General features: G+C 44.2%; 2 pseudogenes across 1 annotated transcript; both read left to right on the top strand.

Annotated features, from left to right (window-relative positions):
- Positions 1–284: 284 nt before the first annotated feature.
- LOC100596523 lies at positions 285–1,095 on the top strand (annotated as a pseudogene). Its single transcript, XR_001116178.2, has one exon. The product of XR_001116178.2 is annotated as a profilin-1 pseudogene (transcript).
- A 16,768-nt stretch (positions 1,096–17,863) lies between these two features.
- Positions 17,864–22,837, top strand: LOC100592094 (annotated as a pseudogene).
- Positions 22,838–24,630: the final 1,793 nt, after the last annotated feature.

Raw genomic sequence — 24,630 nt, 5'->3', positions numbered from 1 at the left:
CCCATTTCTACTAAAAATGCAAAATCAGCAGGGCATGGTGGCGCATGCCTGTAATCCCAGCTACTTGGGAGGCTGAGGCAGGAGAATTGCTTGAACTCGGGAGGCGGATGTTGCGGTGAGCCGAGATCGCGCCATTGCACTCCAGCCTGGGCAACAAGAGCGAAACTCCATCTCAAAAAAAAAAAAAAAAAAAAAAAAAACAGCAAGCAAAACAAAACAACACACACAGTCTATTTGTAGAAAACTATAAAATCTTATTGAAAAACATAACATATTCAGAGCAGAGCCGCGGTCCGGATGGCAGCGCGTGCCCCGAGCTCTCCGCCTCCTCCCGCCCGCCAACCGAGGCAGCTCGAGCCCAGTCCGCGGCCCCAGCAGCAGCGCCGAGAGCAGCCCCCGTAGCAGCGCCATGGCCGGGTGGAACGCCTACATCGACAACCTCATGGCGGACGGGACCTGTCAGGACGCGGCCATCGTGGGCTACAAGGACTCGCCCTCCGTCTGGGCCGCCGTCCCCGGGAAAACCTTCGTCAACATCACGCCAGCTGAGGTGGGTGTCCTGGTTGGCAATGACCAGTCAAGTTTTTACGTGAATGGGCTGACACTTGGGGGCCAGAAATGTTCGGTGATCCGGGACTCACTGCTGCAGGATGGGGAATTTAGCATGGATCTTCGTACCAAGAGCACCGGTGGGGCCCCCACCTTCAATGTCACTGTCACCAAGACTGACAAGACGCTAGTCCTGCTGATGGGCAAAGAAGGTGTCCACGGTGGTTTGATCAACAAGAAATGTTATGAAATGGCCTCCCACCTTCGGCGTTCCCAGTACTGACCTCGTCTGTCCCTTCCCCTTCACCGCTCCCCACAGCTTTGCACCCCTTTTCTCCCCATACACACACACACCATTTTATTTTTTGGGCCATTACCCCGTACCCCTTATTGCTGCCAAAACCACGTGGGCTGGGGGCCAGGGCTGGATGGACAGACACCTCCCCCTACCCATACCCCTCCTGTGTGTGGTTGGAAAACTTTTGTTTTTTGGGGTTTCTTTTTTTTTCTGAATAAAAAAGATTCTACTAACAAAAAAAAAAAAAAGAAAAACAAAACATCTTCTTGTTTGGGATGGCAATATCGTAAACTATTAATTCTCCATCATTAAAATACAAATTTAATGGTTACTTTTTCATAGGAATATTTGAAAAGGATAAATGCTTTTAATGATTATAAAGATTAAACTGTATATAAATAAATAGGCGAGGGATCTTTAGCAGGCATCAAAATGTAATACAAAGTCAGTGTAGTCAAATTACTATGGAATTGGCATAGCAACAGACACATAGAAAAGTGGACCAGATTAGACAATCTGTGAATAGATTCCAGATTATACGAGAATTTATTATGAATATATTTATTATTTATTCAGTGGGATATGAAATAGGTTATTGGCACTACAGGCTATGTATCTGGAAAAAATAAAAGTTGTACAGTACTTCTTCTATCGTATCAAAAAAATAAATTTAGATTGATCATACAAAGCAAAGAAATTCCTGCAAGAAAATCTAGAACACTCTTCATACAATCTAGGATAGTCCTTAATCAGCACTAGCTAGAAAAGATAGACATATTTGACTGTACATAGAATGTAAAGCTTTTGCATGGCTAAAGTACTTCGAATAACAAATTATTCCAATATATTCTTAAAAAAATTTAACATAGGCTGGGCATGGTAGCTCACACCTGTAATCCCAATACTTTGGGAGGCCGAGGAAGGTGGATCACAAGGCCAGGAGTTCAAGACCAGCCTGGCCAACATGGGGAAACCCTGTCTCTACTAAAATACAAAAATTAGCTGGGTGTGGTGGCAGGCACCTGTAATCCCAGCTACTAGGGAGGCTGAGGCAGAAGAATTGCTTGAACCTGGGAGGTGGAGGTTGCAGTGAACCAAGATTGTGCCACTGTACTCCAGCCTGGGTGACAAAAAAACAAAACAACAACAACAAAAAAATGGCCAGGCGCGGTGGCTCACACCTGTAATCCCAACACATTGGGAGGCAGAGGCAGGCGGATCACCTGAGGTCAGGAGTTCGAGAACAGCCTGACCAACATGGAGAAACCCCGTCTCTACTAAAAATACAAAATTAGCTGGGTGTGGTGGTGCATGCCTGTAATCCCAGCTACTCGGGAGGCTGAGGCAGGAGAATAGCTTGAACCCAGGAGGCAGAGGTTGTGGTGAGCCGAAATATAGTGCCATTGCACTCCAGCCTGGGCAACAAGAGCTAAATTCTGTCTCAAAAAAAAAAAAAAAAAAATTAACATAATTGCCAAAGAGTAATATCTACAATATACTAAGCACTTTTACAAATTGATAAGTAAAAGATCACCCAAAAGAAAAAAAATGGGCAAAGGATATGAAGAGGAAGTTTAGAAGGACCAAGAAACAGAAGAGAAAATGTTCAAAAACACCAACCATCAAGGTAATGCAAACTAAACTAAAAAATAAAATCTCACTTTTTGCTCATTTGACTAGCAAAAATTAAGAAGGTATAGCATGGATTGCTGGAGGAGGTTGAGGAAAGAAGCACTATCCTATGGACCTGGTGGAAATGTGACTTGCTATAGGTTTTTGGGAATATAATCTATGAACATCTATTAAAATAAAAATACAGTTCCCCTTTGACCAGAAATCCCATTCCTGAGGATCTATCACTTAGAAATTGAACAATGAGTGTGTCAAGGCATACATATGAGAATGTTTCTAGGAGCATTGTTTATGAAGGGCAAGAATCAGAATCAGTGTGAATGCATGATACATAGGAAGGACGGTTGAAGTAATTGTGATACATCTACACCGTAGTATATACATGGTATATATGGCTTCTAAAGATGAATAAGAGCCATAGCAGTGGACTTGGAGAGGTTTCTGAGAGTTTTTTTGAATGAATAAAGCAAAATGCAGAACAGTGTGTACAACATGATTTCATTTTTTTGTGAGAGCAAAGAGTGCCAAAGTTTATATGTGTAAATTTTTTAAGCGAAAGAAAACCATCGTAATTTTTTATATAAAGAAAAGAAACCCCTCTAATTCTCTGCTAATAGTCAGAGGTGTTTATCTGTACTCAGTTTATTTCTGCCGTTTAAGTCAGAGTTCATTTGCAGAGCACATGCCCAAATTGATCACCTTTAATACAACATTTGCAGGTGCCATACGTTTCTTTGGTTTGACTCTTCCAATATCTGGGAAGGTTAATCCAGAGATGTTTACTTAAAACACACTTTCCACCCCAATTCTTGCTCTTCTCTCCCAGTGAAAAAATGAACACCCTTTTTAATGAAAAAATAAAAACTAAAAAGGAAGCTATATTTTCACCGTAAGTAGAAAACCAGTAGTACCAAAAATAAATAGAAGGTAGAAGAAAAAATTAAAATAGTAAAATCAAGATGATGTTATTCAATCCCAACTCCTATTGCTAGCAGAGGCTAGGACCTAAAACCTGCTCTATCTGTCACAAAAGGAGATTAGAAAGCATTAGAAACGTATGAGAGGCCCACCAGCACCAAATTGAGAATTTCTCCCCTATAGTATCAAAGGACGGAAAGACAGTTGCAAAGGAAGTAATTCTTTCTGTGTCTACTTCACTGTCATTTGATGCCCTGCTCATATGCCACCTGAAATCCCTGGCGGCATAGCTTTAGCACTCAGGAAAATGCTGAGAAATCAAATGTTGATTTTGTCTAATCCTTATTTCTTCAATTAATAAACCAACCCCAGAAGGGTGTGGTTCTTCCCGCAAAGGCAAACATCTGGATTATGGTGTGTTCTTTCTGCCACATCAGGCTGGTTCTTCCTGAAAAGGCTGAATTCTTAGTAGACATTTTAAAGAAGAAGCAAAATCAGGAGATGACATAGATGAGAACAGAACATTTGGTTCTATTCTTGGCTGGTCATGAAAAATAACTCCTTATTCCTCTCCTTTCACTCACTTAGAAAAATACTCTTATTTATATGAAAGTTAAAATAGATGTTCAAGTGGTAGTATGGAATATATAAAGGTCCTTCGAGGAGAAAAATGTCCATCAAGAAACCATTTAAAGTGCTTTGTCTTGTTTCTCAAGGCAGGGAAGGAATGTAAGAATAGAACTCACGGAAGCAAGGGTTCCAAATAGAAGAGTGATGGCAGGGTAATTATAATGGGATGGGTAATTATGGTTTTCCAGGAAGTGCCAAAATTACAGGGCAAAGTGTCATTTTCATGTTAGATCCTCCTGAGAAAAATAATACAGGCATTTGGCATCTGGGCACACCTGGGTGCCTTGTCTGGGGTGAAGACAGATTTGTTTCAGGGTCTCATGGCTGCCCTTCTCCCTCCTTCAGCACTCTGTCACCTGACCTGAGAAGTGGCCATCCATGACTTGCCTTGCCTCCCTGACTCTATAGTGAGGTGACACTATTCACCAGTCCCTTGACTGCCTTCTCTCTGGCTCCAAGATGAAATGGTGGGAAAGTCAACACCGATGAGGTCATGGAGAGCAGGCAGCCTGAAAGAGCAGATTCTCCTTCCCCTCCCCTCTGCACAAAGGCAACCTTTCATTCCCTTGGAAAAACCCACCGTGGCCCTCTCGTGAAGAAATTGCCATCCCCAGGACTCCTGTTTACTTAGCTCTTGCCTGGGAGGCCAGAGCTGGCTGACACAGATGACACACTTTTAAAGCCATATTGACCTCAAGTTGGCAGAGTGGAAAAGTAAGAGTTTGTGTGAGGGGCCACCATGGGGAAGGCCCATGGAATTTTCCTGCATCCATTTTGACTGCAACTGTAGCAGCTGCTTCACATGCAGTTGTTTTGATGTGAGGACCTTTCGACTCAGCCTAAAATCCAACCATTAAACTTTAGGCTGAAAAAAAAAGACCAAGTACATAGACATTCTTTCCTGAGCCTCACCCCCAGGTAGGGTGAGAGTCAGGACTGGAGTAAGGGTTATGAGAGTCTGTTTTGTATGTTGACTGATTATTTTAAGTAACAGTGTTTTATGCTTTGACATAACCTGTCAAAATGTCAAGAAGGTAGCATCCGAGTGGGCACATCCAAACATCCAGCTTCTCATCCAGCCTACACCTGCCCTCTCACACACCACCCCCTCTCTCATATTGCCTGCTGTGTCAACATGGCGTAAACTCCTTAGAGGCATGCAATGCTTCCTCTGAATCTCCAGCAGGTATATAGCTGCTCAGTGAGTACTCATTTGACTGATAAAATAAAATATACTGATGTTGTTAGGACTTTCCCCATCTCTGAAAATCAAAGCAAAGAAACAAAGAAAGATCCCTAGACCAGTGGTTTCTCCAAACTCTTTGACCACAACTTATAATTAAAAAAAAAAAAAACCATTTAATATTGCAACCCAGGAAGTATAACCTCTCTCTCTCCCTCAATCTCTCTCTCTCTCTCTGTCAGACACACACCACACACACACACACACACACACATACACACACACACCATTGATATAAAAGTTTAATGGAGAACAAAGAGAAGGTGTGGTTATCAGAACCTAGATGAAGCTGGTTCTAGGAATTTATAAAGAAATTGGGGGCTGGAACACAATGCTGCTGCACAGGGGAAGGCCCATTTCTAAGACAGAAAGCAAAAAGGTGCCTTTATCTAGCACCTCCTGTTAGTGGAGCCCAACAGGGACCGAGTTAGGTAAAGGAAGATGCAGTGTGAGGAGTCCTACTCCCAGCATCAAAAAGAGCATAAGGGATGGATGTAGGGCAGAGAGATAATGACATAATGACCAACAGAGTCTACCTCTTTAGCTACTGAACACTGATATACACACCCTTTTGTTAATACTTCAACTTCCATATAACAGTTACAACTGTATGCTTCCATATAATAAGATACAACTCTCTGTTCTTCATAAGAACAAAGATGCTCTCAACCTCTATCAAAATCAGGATATAAAACATCCCACCATTGTTGTATCCATCTCTGGGCAGTAGTCATAGAACCTACCTCTGGGAGATGTTAATTATTTCTCTAATTCTGTCATAGTCCTACCCAATTACTTCATAACCTAAGACCAAATTTTACTGGTAACTACCAATGGCAATCCTCACGTGAAATAAAAATGGGAGGAAGAATGGAGGAATACACACACGCACAAACACACAAGCACAGCTGCTACAGTCCTCGTTTCTGTAGCTGATCATGAGGCTGTAGTTGATATGTACTACTTATTTCTTCTTTGACCTATTCCATGTTCTCAGATGGCTGGGGTTCTTGACCTGATGGGCTGACCCAAACCTTTGTGCCTAGATGGTCTGAGTCCTCAGTGGCCCTGACATGTTTTTGGTTGTTGAAATTTTTCATTAACTTTTACCATCTTATGCTTCCATATAATAAGATGCAATTATCCTTCAGAAAAACGAAGATGCACCCAACCTCCATCAAAATCAGGGTAGGAAACATCCTACCTTTCTGGTATCCATCTCTGGGCAGTAGTCATAGGACATGGACATAGATATACCAAGAAGCACCCTAGGACATCCTCTGAGTTCCAGGCGTAGTGCCCCTCACCATGTGTAGCAATAACCCAGTTTCCCCTTGGTAATCAGGATCAGTCATCCTAGCCTGTAGAGTAACCCCTTTTTCTGCCTGCTGGCTCGGTAGCACAAGGATCCCCAAATGGCCACATGGCAGTCCCATCTTCCATTCTAATGGAATCAGTGTTTGTGTCTCCTGGTAGGGTGCCCTCCCTTTGGGGACTAAGACCTCCAAACCAGCAGGGCTCTAAGTTGGGATGGGAAGCAACATTGCTGATGGATTATTGGCTGTAATGGGATGTAATGAGATGTAATGGATGTAATGAGAGGAGTCACTCATACTTCTGCCCTTGATTCCCAGACTTCAGTATCTTGGCTATGGAGAAAGCAGCATCATATACTCGTTGTTGAGTCAAAGCCTATGCTGGGTGTTTTCTCCCAACTGGAGCTGTAACTGGGTTTTCAGCAGGACCTTCCACTATTTTATCTGGCCTGCTGCTTCTGGGTGATGGGGCATGTGGTAAGACCAGTGAATCCCATGGGCACAAAGCCTTTGCTATACTTCTTTTGTTGTCAAATAAGTTCTTGCTATACCTGGTGATATAGTTGGGATATGTGTCCCCACCAAATCTCATGTTGTAATGTAATACCCAATGTTGGAGGAGGGACCTGGTGGGAGGTGATCGGATCATGTGGGTGGATTTCTCATCAATGGGCTAGCACCATCCCCCTGGTGTTGTCCTCACAATAGTGAATGATTTCTAGCAAGATCAGGTTGTTTAAAAGTGTGTGGCACTCTCACCCTCCCCCTCTCTTGTTTCTGCTCTCTCCATATGAGACACCTGCTCCCCCTTCCCCCTCTGCCATTATTGGAAGCTTCCTGAGGTCCCCCTAGAAGCTGAGCAGATGCCAGCACCATGCTTCCTGTAAAGCATGCAGAACCATGAGCCAATTAAACCTCTTTCTGTATAAATTACCTAGCCTCAGATGTTTCTTTCTAGCAACATAAGAATGGCCAAATACACCTGGGTTCTTAAGAAGATGAATAGAAAAGCTGGAGGGTGGGGTGGAAATCATGAGGCTGTGTCCCACTTCCCGCAAGAAAAAGCCTGTGTCCCTTGATCCTAAATTCAAGGCCCTTTCTCTCCCAGAAAAGCCATCCTTTCCAGCCCTGGCCACTTTCTCTGTACTAATTAACCTCACTTCTGCCTGTGGACACCTCTGCTCTCAGGACTACTGTCTCCTGGGCCTCACTGCCGCTACCTCTGCCTCTGTGTGAAGCCCCTTCCCAGGTGTGTCTGGGCCCCTCTCCTCTCAGCTTGCATCCAGGAAGCTGTTTCCTCTTCCCAGACAGTGGACGTCTCCCTGGCAAGTCTCTGCAGCCCTGAACTGTCCTGACCTTCAGGGTCCAGTTCTTGGGAGGCTCAGGACTGCCACTGAATTGGGGTTATCCCTGGGAGCCCAAACATCTGGTCATCTCCAGAAGGCCACTCACTCTGGGGCAAGGATGGAGCTGGCAGTATGTCAACTGTGATGTAGGGTGTCACTTCTGGCTCTGTCCCATCTGCCTGGCTGGGGTTTGCCCCTATGGAGGGTGTTCTGTGTTGCCTGGTGGAAGAGGGATGTCCACAAGCCAGGCTCAGAGCAGCATCGGGCCCCCCCCAAGGCAAGTGTGTTGGGTGTCAGATTACAGCCACAACAGATGGCATTGGCTCAGCTCCAAGGGACCCCCCCAGCCCACAGTGCAAGTCACCTAATCCCTAGTCTGCCATGCAAAGCAAAGGTGGAGCAAAGGGCAAGGGTGGGCAGTGCAGGGTACTATTCAAGGGTGCACCCATCAGGTGTGGGCGAGAGGTGTGTTCCCCGAGGAAGCTGCCTCATGCTAAGCACTCTCATGGGGACAGCCTCTTCACACTATGCAGGGAGCTGCTGACAGGGCCCTAGACACCAGAGACCCTGCTGAGGATACTGATCCACGGGAAAAGGCGTCAGTCAGGTTCAGTGGCAGAAACATAAGCCATATGGAAGAAAAATGGGCTTGAAAGAAAAATGTAGAGCCAACTCACTTCTGAAATGGAGAGCAAGGACTATCCAGCATGGGGAAAAAAGCAAGGGAATACACTCAGTTCTGTCTTCTGTCCAGTGCAGTAGAGTGATAAAGAGAGAATGACAGGAAAGGGAAGAGGAGGCAAGAACTATCTGCAGGGACATGGGGACAGCTTGAGGGAGGCCACCCAGAGTGCCTCTGGCCTGGCCCCCGCTCCCCTCTCTGTTGCGTCTTCCTTCCCCGTACAATCCCCCTTTGCCCTTGCCTCAATGTTCATCTTTGTCCCCACTGTGGTCAGGCCTCTCTGCCCCCGGTTTAGCCCACCCCAGTTCCACTATGCCCCAGTGTGACAAAGGTCCATACGAGCTAGCTGGACTTTGGGCACTATATACAGACATAAGGGAAAGATGGAATTCAGTGCACAAGTCCTCTGGCTCAGGGCCGTGATCACAAAGGAGATCCTGTTTTAGCATCTCAGAGTTACAAGAGATTTCAGCCTTCACCCAGTTGAAGCCTTCATTTTACAGATGAGAAGGCTGGAGCTCAAGGGCTCAGGGACTGCCCCAGATCCTTAGGTCCTGATGGCACACTCTTCCCTACCACTGCAGAGCATTGGGATCTGTCTGGGGGCAGCTGTAACAGTGGGTATCGTCTGCCCTTGCTTCTCAGTGTGTCCTTGAACTGCTCTCTCTGTGGGAAAGGATGGCAGACAGTCCTGGGTTCAAATCTGATCTCTGACAGTTACTTGCTGAGTGACCTTGAGCAAGTCACTTGCCCTCTCGGAGCCCAAACCTCCTCACTCTAAAAAAGGGAACTTACCTTTACAGTAGTTTGGTAAAGACCGATGAAATAATGTTCATGGATAAGGCAGATGACATGGAGGGAAGAAGTGGAAGAAGATACTTCTCAAAAAAGTTATGATATTTTATTTATCTATTCACTGCATGAATGTTGACTAAACTCTAAACTGCTATGTGCTAGGCTCAGCAGTACATTAGACCTACAGAAGTATCATTGTAAATTTACATTCCATTGGAGCAGACAGTTAGCAAGTAAATGAGTAGATGCATATATAATCTGACACTCAGAGGTGAAAAACATATGGAAAATGGGAGAAAGAGAGGGAGAGAGATTGTAGGAAAGTGCCTGGTAAATTACCGGGCCCCATGTAATTGATTCCTCTTGTTGTTTGTTGCCTGGCACTTAGTAGGTGCTCAAAAAATGCTAATTTCTTTCTCTTCTTGCCTATATTTCTTATTTCCATCTTCCCTAGGTAACTCAATGCCCATTGCTACTCCCAGGCTTCCCACATCCCCTCTGAGGGCCTCACAGTTGCACCCGGCAATCCACCCTGCTATGCTGCATGCCTTCTCACGCTGTCTCTTGCAGATCCTGGGCCTAGCACGGAGCACTCAGGGATAGTAGGTCCTCTGCCATAGTAAGAAGTTTAGTCATGGTGGGAGGGATGGCAAGGAAGCCGATGCACACCGGGCAGCCCTGAGACATTCCTTTCGGTGTGAGGGCAGGTGCTTCCTTCCTGGGGCCCTGCCCATTCCCTGCCCTCTAGGGAGAGAGACAGCTTTCAGTTAAAATGGAAAGATTTTCTGAAAACACCACACCAGTGATCAAGGATCAATCCTCTCTTCCAAATTTATTTGCAATAATGAAATATAACATCATGAATTTGTTTTCCCACCAGAGAGTATAAAAAATTTCCCAGATACAAAGAAACCTCTGTGTGTGTGTGTGTGTGTGTGTGTGTGTGTGTGTGTATTTTAAAGACAACGAAAGAAAATTTAAGCTGTACATCATTTTTTTTTTTTTTTTTGAGAAAGAGTTTCACTCTTGTTGCCCGGTCTGGAGTGCAATGGCACGATCTCGGCTCACTGCAACCTCCGTCTCCCAGGTTCAAGAGATTCTCCTGCCTTAGCCTCCTGAGTAGCTGAGATTACAGGTGTACACCACCACGCCCAGCTAATTTTTGTATTTTTAGTACAGACGGTGTTTCACCATATTGGTCATGCTAGTCTCAAACTCCTGGCCTCAGGTGATCTGTCCACTTTGCCCTCCCAAAGTGCTGGGCTTACAGGCGTGAGCCACCACACCTGGCTCATCATATTTGTATAAATATGTGCCCTGTCCCATTTTACTCTCTTGCTTAAGTATGGATAGCTCTCAGTGTGAGTTGCTTGTCTAGTCTGTTCAGAGCTCAGGTTAAAGCCAGGTGCAGTGGCTCACGCCTATAATCCCAGCACTTTGGGAGGATGAGGTGGATGGATTGTTTGAGCCCAGGAGTTTGAGACCAGCCTGGGCTACATAGTGAGGCCCCATCTCTACAAAAAATAATAAAAAATTTAGCGAGGCATGGGTGGCACGTGCCTGTAGTCCCCGTTGCTCAGGAGGCTGAGGTGGGAGGATCATTTGAGCCTGGGAGGTCAAGGCTACAGTGAGCCATGATAGTGCCACTGCACTCCAGCCTGGGTGACAGAGTGAAACCCTGTCCCAAAAACAAACAAACAATAGTTCAAGTTAAGGAATGTCCTTGATTAACTCCTGCTTGGGGTTTCAGAGGAATAGCTTACTTTGTCTGAGAAGAGCCTAAAGCAGCCTTCCTTCTATGGCAAAGCCTCCCTTTTACCTTTTTCTTCTTTCTGGGGCCCCCTCTAAGCTCTCTCTGAGGCAGGCCTTTACAACTCATCTCTGAGCAAGGCTGGGTGCTGGCACTGGAGACTACATAGGGGTGATAAGACAGAGACTCCTCCCTTAGTAAGTTCACAGGGAGACCTCCTACCTTGGAAACAGAAGGCCTTCTTTCAGATCCAGCTCACACTTTCACCGACAGTGTGACCTAGGCCTCAGTTTACCCATTTGTGAAAGGAGGGGGCTGGCCTACATTAGCCTTCCCCCAGGCGTCAGTCATATACAGCAGTCCCATATGATGCTCTAGGGACCATACTTTGGTCAACAGGTTCGCGAGTCACTGATGCCTGTGGGAGCATCCTGGGAAGCCCACAGGCTGCACTGCACCCAGGTCAAAGCTGGGGCTGCCCACTCTAGCTGGAACACAGAGCCCTTTACTGCCGAGTGCCTGCAGACAGCCTTCTGGGAAAAGCCAGCTGTGGATTTCTAAAGGACTTTCCCAGGCAAAGATGCCTGGGATAAGAGAAAAACAGGATGGTGAGGGATGGAGTACCCTCTCTGACCCGAGACCTGTGGTCGCGTCCCTGCCTCCACTGAGCTGCTCCAGCTGCATCAGGCCTGACTTCGCAGGCTGGTGGTTAAGTGGGTAGACGGGTCTGGATGCACAGCCACTGCCGGTCATCCACAGCGATGAGCAAGCGGAGTTTCACTGTGGCTGCCTCTGACACCGTGCTTCATCCCAACCTTTCTCACAGCCTCCCTCAGTGTTTCCAAGATTCCCCGGGGTGAGTGAGACTCATGGTGAAGCTCAGACTCTACCATGGAGGGCAGGCCTGCCTCACCTGGGGGCCTCCCTGAAGGGGTCACAAGGAGGTCTGAGGGCAAACACCTCTCCTTGGCTGGCTCCTAGAAATGAAGGAGGGGCAGGATGATCAGAGGAGTAGAGTTAGACTTCCTGGTCCCTCCCTGTCTTCCCTCAAGAAAGAGGTGACAAATGAAGCATTCTTGGGGAAGGAGAGAAAGTCCACAGTGACTGAGGTCTGAGGGCAGGGCTGAGACAGTGGTGGTGGAGATGGCGACCTCAGCCCTCCACACGTGCAGTGTCAGGGCCTCGGAGCCCAGCTCGCAGGCTGCAGGAGACAGTGGGAGGTCTGGCTGGAGTGGAGTCTGAGTCATCCGGGACCGCGGGGTCCAACGGAGTCAGGCCTGTGAGTGACGAGCACCTTGACTGAGGCCAACGTCACGGACGTGTCTGGGAAGTGAGTCAGGGACCCGCAGAGTAGGAGTCTCAACATTCTTGGGAACAGCTTCCTCTGACTGTCCTGCTGTGATATGTTTTCTCCCCTAAGTGGCCTCAAAGGGATGCTGGCTTTGCCATTGACATTTCTACAGCAAAATGAGCTAGTGAGCACTGGAGTTCAAAGGACATGGCACAACTTTCAAACCAAATTCTCGTGGGATTTCAGAGGCTGATTACCCTCCCTTCCCTCCCTCCCTCCTTTCCAGCATGTCGATACTCACCTTTCAAATCTTTATTGAGCAGCCACTCCACGCCAGGTGCTGTGGACTGGAGTCATGGTGATGGACAAGACACATGCCTGTGCCTTCCTTCCAGTCCCTGTCTTCACACACCCTGTAGTCTCAGGCAGGGGGACACTAAACAGTCACACAAATAATTTCCTGCAATTTGCTCTGAACGATGAATGAATAGTTCAGGGGGCTCTGAATGTATCTAACGGGGGTCTTGGCAGGACCTGGAGGGCCAGGGAGGACTTCCCTGAGGAAAGTCCCCATAAGAAGGGCTGGACACGGTGGTTCACGCCTGTAATCCCAGCACTTTGGGAGGCTGAGGTGGGTGGATCACCTGAGGTCAGGAGTTCAAGACCAGCCTGACTAACATGGTGAAATCCCATCTCTACTAAAAATACAAAAAATTAGCCAGGTATGGTGGTGCATGCCTGTAATCCCAGCTACTCAGGAGGCTGAGGCAGGAGAATCACTTGAACCTGGGAAATGGAAGTTGCAGTGAGCCAAAATCGCACCATTAGACTCCAGCCTGGGCAACAAGAGCGCAAATTCATCTCAAAATAAATAAATAAATAAAGTCCATGTAAGAGGAGATTGAGAGGGTAGAAAGTTCACCAGGGAGGAGTATTTCAAGCAGAAGAAGCAGAAGAGGCTGAGAGCTCTGGGACATTGACAGACAGCATGGTTGGTGTGGTCCAGGAGAGGTGAGTAAAGCAAGAGGCAGGATTCAGGTCAGGCAGGGCCTGGGAAGCCACTGTGAGGATTCAGAGCTTTCCCCTGAGAGCAATTCTTAGGAAAGGGAGCGTGGAGAACTGGGTCCCCCGAGCTCCAGCAGGGAAGTTATGAGTTTCTGCTTGTGGAGCATTTGGGCTCTGATCCCCCAAATATCAGCCACAGCCCACACAGTGAAAGCTGGCGATGCAGGGGAGGCTCAGGACCAGGAAGTCCCACGGTGGACCTGGGTGGTGACAGTGGGCAGGTGCTTCAGTTTCCCTTACTGTAAAGTGGGTAGAATCAGCCTTCGATCAGTGTGTTGAGAGTTTCTGAGGATGGAGAAAGTAGTACCTGGAGGAAAGCCTTGTGCCCTTTTAATGGCTAGCATGGCTCAGAAGGAGACTGCTGACTGCCTCCCTCCAAGCCAGCAAACCCTGGGATTACAGAAACACAGCAGCCCCTCCAGCATGAGGTGGCAACTTACCCAAGGAAACAGAAATATCCCAAGGAATTCAGCAAATAGCATGCAGATAATTTTATGTAGTAGAAGGAGCCTGGGCTTTGGAGCCAGAAAGACTTGAATTTGTGCCCTGGATCTGTCACTAGCTGTGTGACCTTGGATAAATCACTCTCTGAGCCTCATTTCCTCATCAATAACAAGAGGACAATTGCAACAAGCTGTGCTTATTCAGTTGTTTTAAGGGCTAGAGATGGCATTTATAAAATGTTCAGCACAACGTGAGGCAATAATAGCTCCTCAATATTTGGTAGAAGTAGGTAAACATTCAAACCATTAGAGAGGTGGGTTTTCACCTGTGCTCAGAACAAGGTGAACGCTGTCTGCCACCATTGCCCTTTAATAGTCTTTTATCCATTTTCCTTCACTGCTAGGAAGTCCTGCCTCATGTCTAATCTGCATGCGTTTCTTCACGTGGCAGCTGGAACCTACCTGGTCTTGATCTGCCCTAACAAGTGGAGCCTGACAACACCTGTGCATCACCAAAGAAAGGTGCCAAGCCCTGGTCACCCAGAGGGCCTCTCCCACTAGTTTCTACAGAGAGGCTCACAGAAGACACGGAATGTTGGTCCTACTGAAAAAGCAGGCAAGCTGGGGGAATACAATCATGTCAGGAATGCAGGCACAGACATTACCTTCTCTCATCACTGTCCACGGTCCGCACACCAAGACCTATCACTTTAGACACAAACCTTCCCAGCACCAGGACAGGAGAGATGAACTCTAAGGTAAGCAAGGGTCCAGGATGAGACTATGGGGTTTCTGGGTCCGTGAACACACACACACATACATACACGAATGTGGACACACATAAGAGCACATAACTATGTAAAATACACAGAGAAAGATGTTTAAGGGGACCCCACACCCAGAGATCACCAGCCACTTGAGGAGATGGTGAGGTTGTTTAACTTTTTTATACCTCAGGTCTCCTGTCTGTAAGACAGGAATGATAATAACACAGGAATGTCGTAACGATTACATGTTAGGTACTTGGACAGTACCTAGCCCAGCGTGGGCTCCCGTTTTCGCTACTATGATTATTATTACAGCTGGGCACTCTCTCAGGACACAGAAATCTAGAGATACAGATGCAAACACAAATACACCCAGACCCAGCACAATCAGATTCACAGGCACACACATACCCTGAATCTGACCACAGATACAGGTGCTCATCAAAGAGAAGCTGCGTCAAGCATCCTGCTGGTGGACAGTGTGGCAGAGCTCACATAGTTTGGTCTTGGTCCAATTAGGCCTGGTTCATTTCAGCCAGACTGCAGCAAAGAAAGTAAAATTGCTCTGCAAATTCAAATGAGCAGATTTTTGAGATGCCACATGGAGAGATGCCAGGGAGAGAGGTAGAGGACCGAGCCTAAGTTCAAAGCCTGTTTTTTAAGGGGTCAGATAGTCACTTTTAAGCTGCTTAATGGCCGGACCTGTGAGGTAGCCAGGCCCCACACCACCTAATACACCTTCAGTGAAAAGTGTACTGCCCTGAGTGCCTGCCATGCAAGAGTCTAGAGATGGTCAAAGAGAGGAGACTGTGTTCCAAATATGAGCTAATGCACCATCAGTCAAGAGGCAAGAGATGCGGAATTCACTGGGATCAGGAAAGTAGAGCAAGCACCGGAAGGCAAAGGGCCTTGAAGCACTCCAGGATTGTCATGAAATGGGGATGTCTGGAGGATGCAGAACTATCCTCTGACATCCAACTTTATAACCCAGCTTCTGGGTTATAAAAAGAGCAGAAACATGAGCACATATGTTCAGCCCTTTCTAAAGCATTATGTCCACTTGCTAAGGGAGGCTGGAGGGCGAGTCAAGGATGGTGTGGATTTGGCCAGAGAGGGCTTTGTGGAAAGTGGGTGTGGGTTAGAAAAAAATGCGGTGTTTGCATCTGGTCAACCTGGAAGTGATGAGGGTTATACCTTGGGGGTGGCCCTCTAGGAGATTTCTCTGCAATTCATCAAGAGATTTTCTGTGATCCCACGCCAATTCTATTTAAGAGGAGACTGTGACACTCAGAGAATGAGTAGCTATCATCTTTCCTTCCAGGATGAAGCTGCCGCATAACTCTGTGATTAACACACACTGACTCTGGACGTCAGGGGAGATTAAAGGAGGAATCAGATGCTTTTGAAGAGAAGGTGGCCATCTGGAAGGTGCAGGTGCAAGGTGGTGGAGGCTGAAAGGTGGCAGATGGCTTGGTTCTGTGAAGGCAAATTAGGGAACACACAAGATGACAGATGGGCAGGTGTTGGGTCATTATGAAAGGGATTTGCCCAAGTGAAAGAAAGATTTTTTTTTCTATTTAAATTTGGGTCAAGCACAAGGATTTCATCACTATTTATTAACTGGCTATCAAATTTTGCCTACAAACAAAGTGGAAATCTCTTTATAGCAGATTAATTTGGGAAACAACTCAAGCAATAAAAAGAAGAGAGAGGAGAGGCAAGGTTGACCTACCATCCCTTATTTGCAATTCTAAAATGTAAAACAGTTCTGAAAATTAAATAAAAAAAACCGGATTTGACAGCATAACCTGACTTCAACTGACCTCTTTGTCATCTTTATTCCATGTAGTGTGAACATTTGATGCAGAAATGTTGATGCGTTTGACTATTGAGTACTGCCCAGACCCCACTAGGGTTTTACGTAATGTGGGTAATATGCTCTATATTACCTTTCTAAAGTCCAAAAAGTTCAAGATTTTGAAGCACACCTGGTCCCCGGGGTTTGTTCACAGATCCCACTTACCTCCAAGGACAACTGAGAATGTATGCTCAGCAGGCTGCCCCGTGCTGGCCTCAGCATGGGATGCTCAGGTGTGAGCAAGTGGAAAAGGCTTCAAAGAAAGGATACAGCTCTTTGTATGGGTACATTTGCCAGGGAGGGGAGCAGTGTGTAAATGCTCCACTAGGCTGGGGGATGTGAAATTGACAAAGAGGAAGAGAAGCCCTTAGGAAAGGCATCCTCCTGAGTGAAATGGTAATTCACTTCGAGATGGTGCTAATAATTAAAACATTTTTTATGGCATTTTAAGAAACATCAATTAGCCTACATGTGAAGCTACTCACAACTCCTTGTAACATACATTTCAGAAATGTTGCTGTCCCTTGATCTGCCTTTCTTATCTTCATCAGGTGGGTCCCCCATCCCTAGCCCTGCTTATGGCCTCCTCAGGAGGGCCAGCGAGGAGGATGGCTGAGGTGGGAGGGCAGGGAGCCAGGAGGATCACTATAAATAGAGTCCACCTTCTCCATTCTTCTCACTGAGCCACTTCTGAGCTTTCCAAAACAACTGCAGCAGCAGCAGCTGCCACTTCAACAGCCACAGAAGTGTTGGTGTCACCAGGACACAGCCTCAGGTAAGAGAAGGGGCATGGCTGCAGAGGGGCAAAGTCTGAGGGGCTGTGTTGGTGCTGAGCTTCAGGGCAGCCTTATGAGAAAGTAAATAAATAAATACCCACAGAGGTCTCATAATAAAAGAGAAAATGTAACAATTTCTTGGAAATTTTTTTAAAAACAGATCTTCATTCTAAAAGGAAATGTCTCACATGGATCTTATGCAGAGAAGCTGAGTGACTTGCAATTTTAACAATGGTTTTGTCATAGATGTAAAGGTAATTTTTTTGATGACATTTTTGTTAATAGAAGAGCTTAATAGAAGACCTTAAATGAGGTTCTGGACCAGTGATGCTGAGAGGGTCACCATTTCTACACATTCTCTATGACAGAGGATGCAGGAGCAGAACATGCTAGGGCCTCCTCCTACACAGGGCTCATGAAGAGATGCTGATGAGGAGAGACTTCTAGGTAGGAGAGGATAAGGTTCTGGGTTGGGTACCTGGAGCCCTCAGGGAACCAGGACAAATGGGAGGAGTCTCCATAGCCACCTTCTGTCTGATTGCATCAAAGGAAGACTGCTACCGAGTGATGGATGAGCTGGGGTGGGAAGTAGAGCTCTTCATCGCTGAAGGTGTTTAAGCAGAGGCTGGTAACTCCTTGACAGATACACTGAAGAAAGGTTTCATGAATCAGCTGGGGGATTAAAATATTACACTGGTGCAAAAGTTATTTTCATCAGGAAAGACAGGAGGGAGTGTTTCCAAATCTCGGGGTGGAGGTGGGCAACAAATTACTACTGTCTTTGCAGCCACTGATATGCCCCTCCCCAAATTTCAGACAGAGCGTCAGTGCAGCTGGTGGTCAAGCATCAGGTCCCTTAGGCTACTGGGGAGGAGGAGTTGAAGACCTCTGGGCTGATGCTGTCACCTGGGGTACTTGGAGCAACAAGTAATACTTGGATAACTGTAATGGACTAGAGAAATACTCATTGAGAGCTTCTTAAGAATATTTTAGCCCAGAAAGACAAGGTGAGCTCACATTTGACAAAAGGCAAGCTTTCCAGGGGTTGGCTGTTTTTCCCCATGCAAGCAGGACCCCACACCCACTGCATCCCCCTTGCCTTGCTGCTTCTGGTTTGTAGGTGATGGAATGCAAAAGATGTGGTTTCAGCAAGTATTTAACAGATGTATAACTACCTAGATAATGTGTATCTCCCATTGCCTGCCTCCATGTCTCTGTCCAGTGGAATTTTCTGCCAAGAGATTGTTGTCCAGTTTGGTCTCTGTGAGCCACATGTGGCTATTGGGCAATTGTAATGTAGCATGAACACATAAATACATTTTAAACTTCATTTAATTTTCATTAATTTAAATTTAAATAGCCACTTGTAGCTAATAGCTGTTGTATTGGACAGTGCAGTGCTGGAACATTCATTCTTTGATAGCGGGGATTGCATTTTTAAAAAGTCTTTGTATCTCTGGCTCCTTGTATAATGCCCATGAGTAGAAATTTGATAAATAAACAATGAAAGAAGATGAAGATGTTCTAGGAGGTTTTTGGAGAGGGCATGGTTGAAATCTGAAGGCAAAAGGGCTGTTTTTACTAGATTAATGAAGACTTCAAATCACTAGAGTGTTGGCTGGTTTGTCTGCAGTTTTGTTCTCCTCAATGATCTAGGACTTTCCTGCCATTTTAACCATAGCTTGATGCATTTTGATAAATGTGCACAAATGTAGGTATAGAATATCACCATCAAGATACAGGACATTTTCATACCATAAAAAGTTCGCTTGTGTCCAGGGTTGGTTTCATGGGTATGCACAACCTGTGCAGTCACACAAGTACATGTGCTCAGAAAGGCCCCATGCCTGATTTACTGCTCTGCTGTTCCTGCCTTGAAATTCTTAATAATTTTTTTTTAACAAGGGGCCCTGCATGTTCATTTTGCATTGTGCCCCGCAAATTATGTGGCTGGTACTGCCTGTATCCCTTTGCAGTCGATCCCCTCCCACCACACCAGCCTCAGGCAAGCACTGATCTGCTTTTGTCACTATAGGTTAAATTTGTCTTTTTAGAATTTTAACTTATTTTTAAAGACAGGGTCTTGCTCTGTCATCCAGACTGGAGTGCAGTGGTGCAATCATGGCTCACTGCAGTCTTGAACTCCCGGGCTCACGTGATCCTCCTGCCTCAGCCTCCTGGGTAGCTGGGACTACAGCATGCGCCACCACGTCTGGCTAATTTAAAGGTTTTTTTTTTTTTTTTTTTGTAGAGATAGGGTCTCATTTTGTTGCTCAGGCTGGTCTTGAACTCCTTGTCTTGAACATTCCTCCTTCCTTGGCCTCCCGTTGTGTTGGGATTACAGGTGTGAACCACCACCGGCCTTTGTCTTTATCAGAGTTTCATGTAAATGGAGTCATAAAGTATGTAATTCTTTGTGTCTGGTTTCTTTTACTCATAACATTGCTCTTGAGAGTCGTCCATTTTTGTGGTTAGCAATAGTTTGCTCCTTTTTTATTGCTCAGTAGTATTCTATTATGTGGATACACTATGATGAGTTTATTCATTCATTTGTGATGGATAGTTGGGTTGTTTACATTTGTTGTCTGTTATAAATTAAGCTGTTACAAGCTTTTGTTTATAAGTCTTTGTGTGGACAATGTTTTCATTTCTCTTGTGCAAATACCTGGGGATGGAATTGCTGACAGTAGGATAACATATTTTCAACTTTTCAGAAGCTGCCAAATTATTTTCCAAGGTTTCTGTACCACTTAATATTCCTACCAGCAATGTATGAGAGTTCCAGTTGCTTTACATTTTTGTCAGCACATTGTATTGTCAGTCTTAAAGTTTAGCCATTCTAGTGGCTAAGCTGTGTATTTTATTATGGTCTTACTTTGTGTTTTCCTGTGACTGAAGATTTCGGGCATCATTTTATGTGTCTTCTTTTGTGAGGTCTGGTCAAATCTTTTGCCGTTATTTGTTTGTTTTCTTATTATTGAGTTCTTTATCTATTTTGGATACAAGTTCTCTGTTAGATTGTGTGTGTGTATTAATATGATAAATTTTCTTCCATTCTGTGGCTTGACTTGTCTTTATTTATTTGTTTATTTAATTATTATCATTTTTTGAGACAGGGTCTCCCTCTGTCACCCAGCCTGGAGTGCAGTGGCACAATCACAGCTCACTGCAGCCTTGACCTCCTGATCTCGAGTGATCCTCTTACCTTGGCATCCTGAGTAGCTGGGACCACAGGTGTGTGCCACCACACCTGGATAATTTATTCTTATTTTTTTGTAGAGATGGAGTGTCACTATGTTTCCCAGGCTGGTCTTGCATGCCTGGGCTTAAGTGTTCCCCCCATCCCAGCCTGCTAACATGCGGGGATTGAAGGCGTGAGTCACTGCTTCTGGTCAGCCTTGTCATTTTTTTAATGACATCTTTCAAAAATAGATGTATTTTTAACTTTTATGAAATTCAATTTAATGTTTTGTATTTTATGGCTTGTGCCTTTTGATGTCCTATCTAAGAAATTTTGCCTACCCTAAGGTCACAAAAATGTACTCTTAAGTTTTTCTTTTAGAAGCTTTATAGTTTGTTTTTTATCTTTAGGTCTATGATCTATTTTGAGTTTTTATGTATGGTATGAGATAAGAGTAAAGTTTCACTTTTTTCCCATACATATATTCAATTATTCTAGCACCATTAGAAAAACTTCCCTTCCTCTGTGGAATTACCTTTGCTTTTTCATTAAAAAATAATTGATCACATATGTTTGGCTCCATTTCTGGACTCTGTTTCATTGATTTGTATGTCTATCTTTATGTTAATGCCACCTTGTCTTAATAACTACAGAATTATAATAAGTCTTGAAATCAGACAGGGCAAGTATCCCAAATTTGTTGTTTATAAAAATTGTTTTAACCATTCTAGGTGTTTTGCAGCTTTATATAAATTTTAGACTCAACTTGTCAAGATTGCATTACATCTATAGATCAATTTGGGGAGAACTGATTTTTGACAATATGGTCTTCCAATTCACGTCTATTTATTTAGATCTTTAATTTTTCTCAGCAATGTTTTGTAGTTTTCAGTGCACAAGCATTGTACCTTTTTTTCGTTAAGTTATCCCTAAATATATAATTTTTTAATGGTATTGAGAATGGTATAAAATTTCTTTTCCATTGTTTTTGACATTATGTAGAAATACATTTGATTTTTGTATGTTGAGCTAGTATTCTATGATCTAAAACTTCTTATTTCTAGTGGCATTTTTGTAGACTCAGGATTTTCTATGTACACAGTCATGTCACATGAGAAAAGATAGTTTTACTTCTTATTTTCAAATCTACATGACACTTATTTCTTTTCTCTTTCACTGGCTAGAATCTCCTGTATAATGTTGGCTAGAATCTCCTGTATAATGTTGGTTAGAATTGGTAAGAACAGGTATTCTTGCTTTGTCCATGATTTTAGATTAGAACTCATTCCATCTTTTACCATTGAGTATAAAGCTAGTTTAGGTTTGTCACAGATGCCATTCATCAGTTGAGAAAATTCTCTGCTCCTAGTTTGTTGAGAGTTTTTACAGTGAATAGATGTGGAATTTTGTCAAATGGTTTTGTTTGCATTTTTCATTTGTTTTTTATCTCTTGAGATGATCATGTAGTTGTTCTCTTTTATTCTGTTAACATGGTGAGTTGTGTTGATGAAGTTTTAAATGTTGAATAACTTTTGCATTCCTGGGATAAACTCTATTTGTTTACAATATGTTATTCCTTCTAAAAATCTCAAGGCGACTCTCGTGGAGGCAGCTAACTTGAGGCTGGGGAGCGCACTTGAGCTGCGTGTCATGCCCTGTGCTTGCCCAGACTAGTGAACAATACAGTCAGGGTGGCTAAAGGTGACCCCAAGAAACCAAAGGGCAAGATGTCTGCTTATGCCTTCTTTGTGCAGATGTGCAGAGAAGAACATAAGAAGAAAACCCCAGAGGTCCCTGTCAATTTTGCAGAATTTTCCAGGAAGTGCCCTGAGAAGCGGAAGATAATGTCTGGGAAAGAGAAGTCTAAATTTGATGAAATGGCAAAGGCGGATAAAGTATGTTATGATCGGGAAATGAAGGATTACGGATCAGCTAAGGGAGGCATTAGGATCCTTTTTCTTGCCTCCCTTAGTTGGTCTCTAATCCTTCGTTTGGATCCCACCATCTGGATTCTTCCTGCTCTGTTCCGAATTCTGCCCCAATATCAAATCCACAAACCCTGGTATCTCTATTGGAAATGTCGCAAAAAGGCTGGGTGAGATGTGGATTAACATGTAACAGTGAAAAGCCGCCTTACATCACCAAGGCGGCAAAGCTGAAGAAGTAGGAGAAAGATGTTGCTGACTAAAAGAAGGTTTGATGGTCCAAAGGGTCCTGCTAAAGTTGCCTGGAAAAAGGTGGAAGAGGAAGACAAAGATGATGAGTAGGAAGAAGAGGGTGAGAAGAATGAATTTTAAAAACTGTTTATCTGTCTTCTTGTGAATACGTTAGAGTAGGTGAGCACCTTAATTAATACATCAAGTGTCTGTTGCCCTCATTAGGTTTAATTACAAAATTTGATCACGATCAGATTGTAGTCTCTCAAAGTGCTCTAGAAATTGTCAGTGGTTTACATGAAATGGCCATCGGTGTCCAGAGCACCCTGAAGCTTATCAAAATTGTACATATTTCCAAACATTTTTAAAATGAAAAAATAATCTTGTATTCTCCTCACTCTGCGCACTTTGCTGTTGGTGTGACAAGGCATTTAAAGACATTTCTCCTCCGCCCCTTTTTTTAACTTGTAAAGTGGTGTTAACATATAGTTATTGGCTAGAAATCCTGAGTTATCAACTGTATGTATCTCTAGTTTGTAAAAAGAACAAAACAATTGAGACAAACTCTTGACACTCCTTGCTTGGCATTGAGGCTGCAGGGGAAGATGCCTTTTGGAGGGGTCGTAGCTCATGCACTGTGAGGTTGGACCTGGTGACTGCAGCAGGCATCCATTTAACTTCAGGTGTCATGTTTCTGTATATAATGACATAGCATTCTGCCTCCATTCTTAGCTGTAGACAAAGGTGGGTCAGCTGGCATGAGAAGTGTTTTTTTGTTTGTTTGTTTTAGTTAAGTGTGATAGTTTTTAAACTGTTTCTTAAACAAACTGTAGAATTCTTCAGTGTCAGCAAAGGGAAGAGCCACTGCATCAATGAAAGTTCAAAAGCCTTCTGTACTTAAACACACTATGCAATGCTTTTTTTTTTGTACGTTTAGAATGCTAAAATGCTTTTGAAGTTAAATAAACAATATTACAATTTTAAAAATAAAAATAAAATTGGTAGACTGCTAATATTTTGTTAGAGATTTTTATGTTATTCATGAGGGACATTAGTCTTTAGTTTTCTTTTCTTACAATATCTTGGTCTGGTTTTTGTATCAGGATAATGTTATCTTAGTTAAACAAATTGGGAAATGTTACTTCCTCTATTTTATGAAAATATTTATGTGAAATTTGTATTATTTCTTTCTGAGATGTTGTAAGGAATTCATCAGTGATGCCATCTAGACCTGGAGTTTTCTTTGTAGGAGGCGGTTTATTCACAAATTCAATTTCTTTAATAAGTGTATGGCACTCCAGATTTTTAACTTCTTTTCCAGTTTTGGCAAATCATATTTTTCAAATAATTTGTCTATTTTATCTAAGTTGTCAAATTTATTGGCATAAAGTTCTTCATAATATTCTGTTTTATTTATGCTTCTTTCATTCTTCTTTTTTTTTTTGAGATGGAGTCTCACTCTGTTGCCCAGGCTGGAGTGTAGTAGCGCGATCTCAGCTCACTGCAAGTTCTGCCCCCTGGGTTCACGCCATTTTCCTGCCTCCGTCTCCCGAGTAGCTGGGACTACAGGCACCCACCACCACGCCCAGCTAATTTTTTGTATTTTTAGTAGAGACAGGGTTTCACCGTGTTAGCCAGGATGGTCTCGATCTCCTGACCTCGTGATCCGCCCGCCTCGGCCTCCCAAAGTGCTAGGATTACAGGCGTGAGCCACCGTGCCCAGTCTGTCTTTCGTTCTTGATATCAGTTATTTGTGTTTTCTCTCTTTTCTTCCTGATCCATCTAGCTAATGGTTTATCAATTTTATTATTTTTTTTAAAAAAAACCCTAGAATTAAAAAAATTCATATTCTTACTATTTGTGTCCATTTTCACTGGTTTCAACTCTGATCTTTATTATTTCCTTCTTTCTATTTTGGACTTAATTTGATCTTT

Source organism: Nomascus leucogenys, chromosome 8 (genome assembly GCF_006542625.1).
Source record: "Nomascus leucogenys isolate Asia chromosome 8, Asia_NLE_v1, whole genome shotgun sequence".
Lineage (NCBI taxonomy): Eukaryota > Metazoa > Chordata > Mammalia > Primates > Hylobatidae > Nomascus > Nomascus leucogenys.
This window is presented reverse-complemented; position numbering and strand designations above follow the sequence as displayed.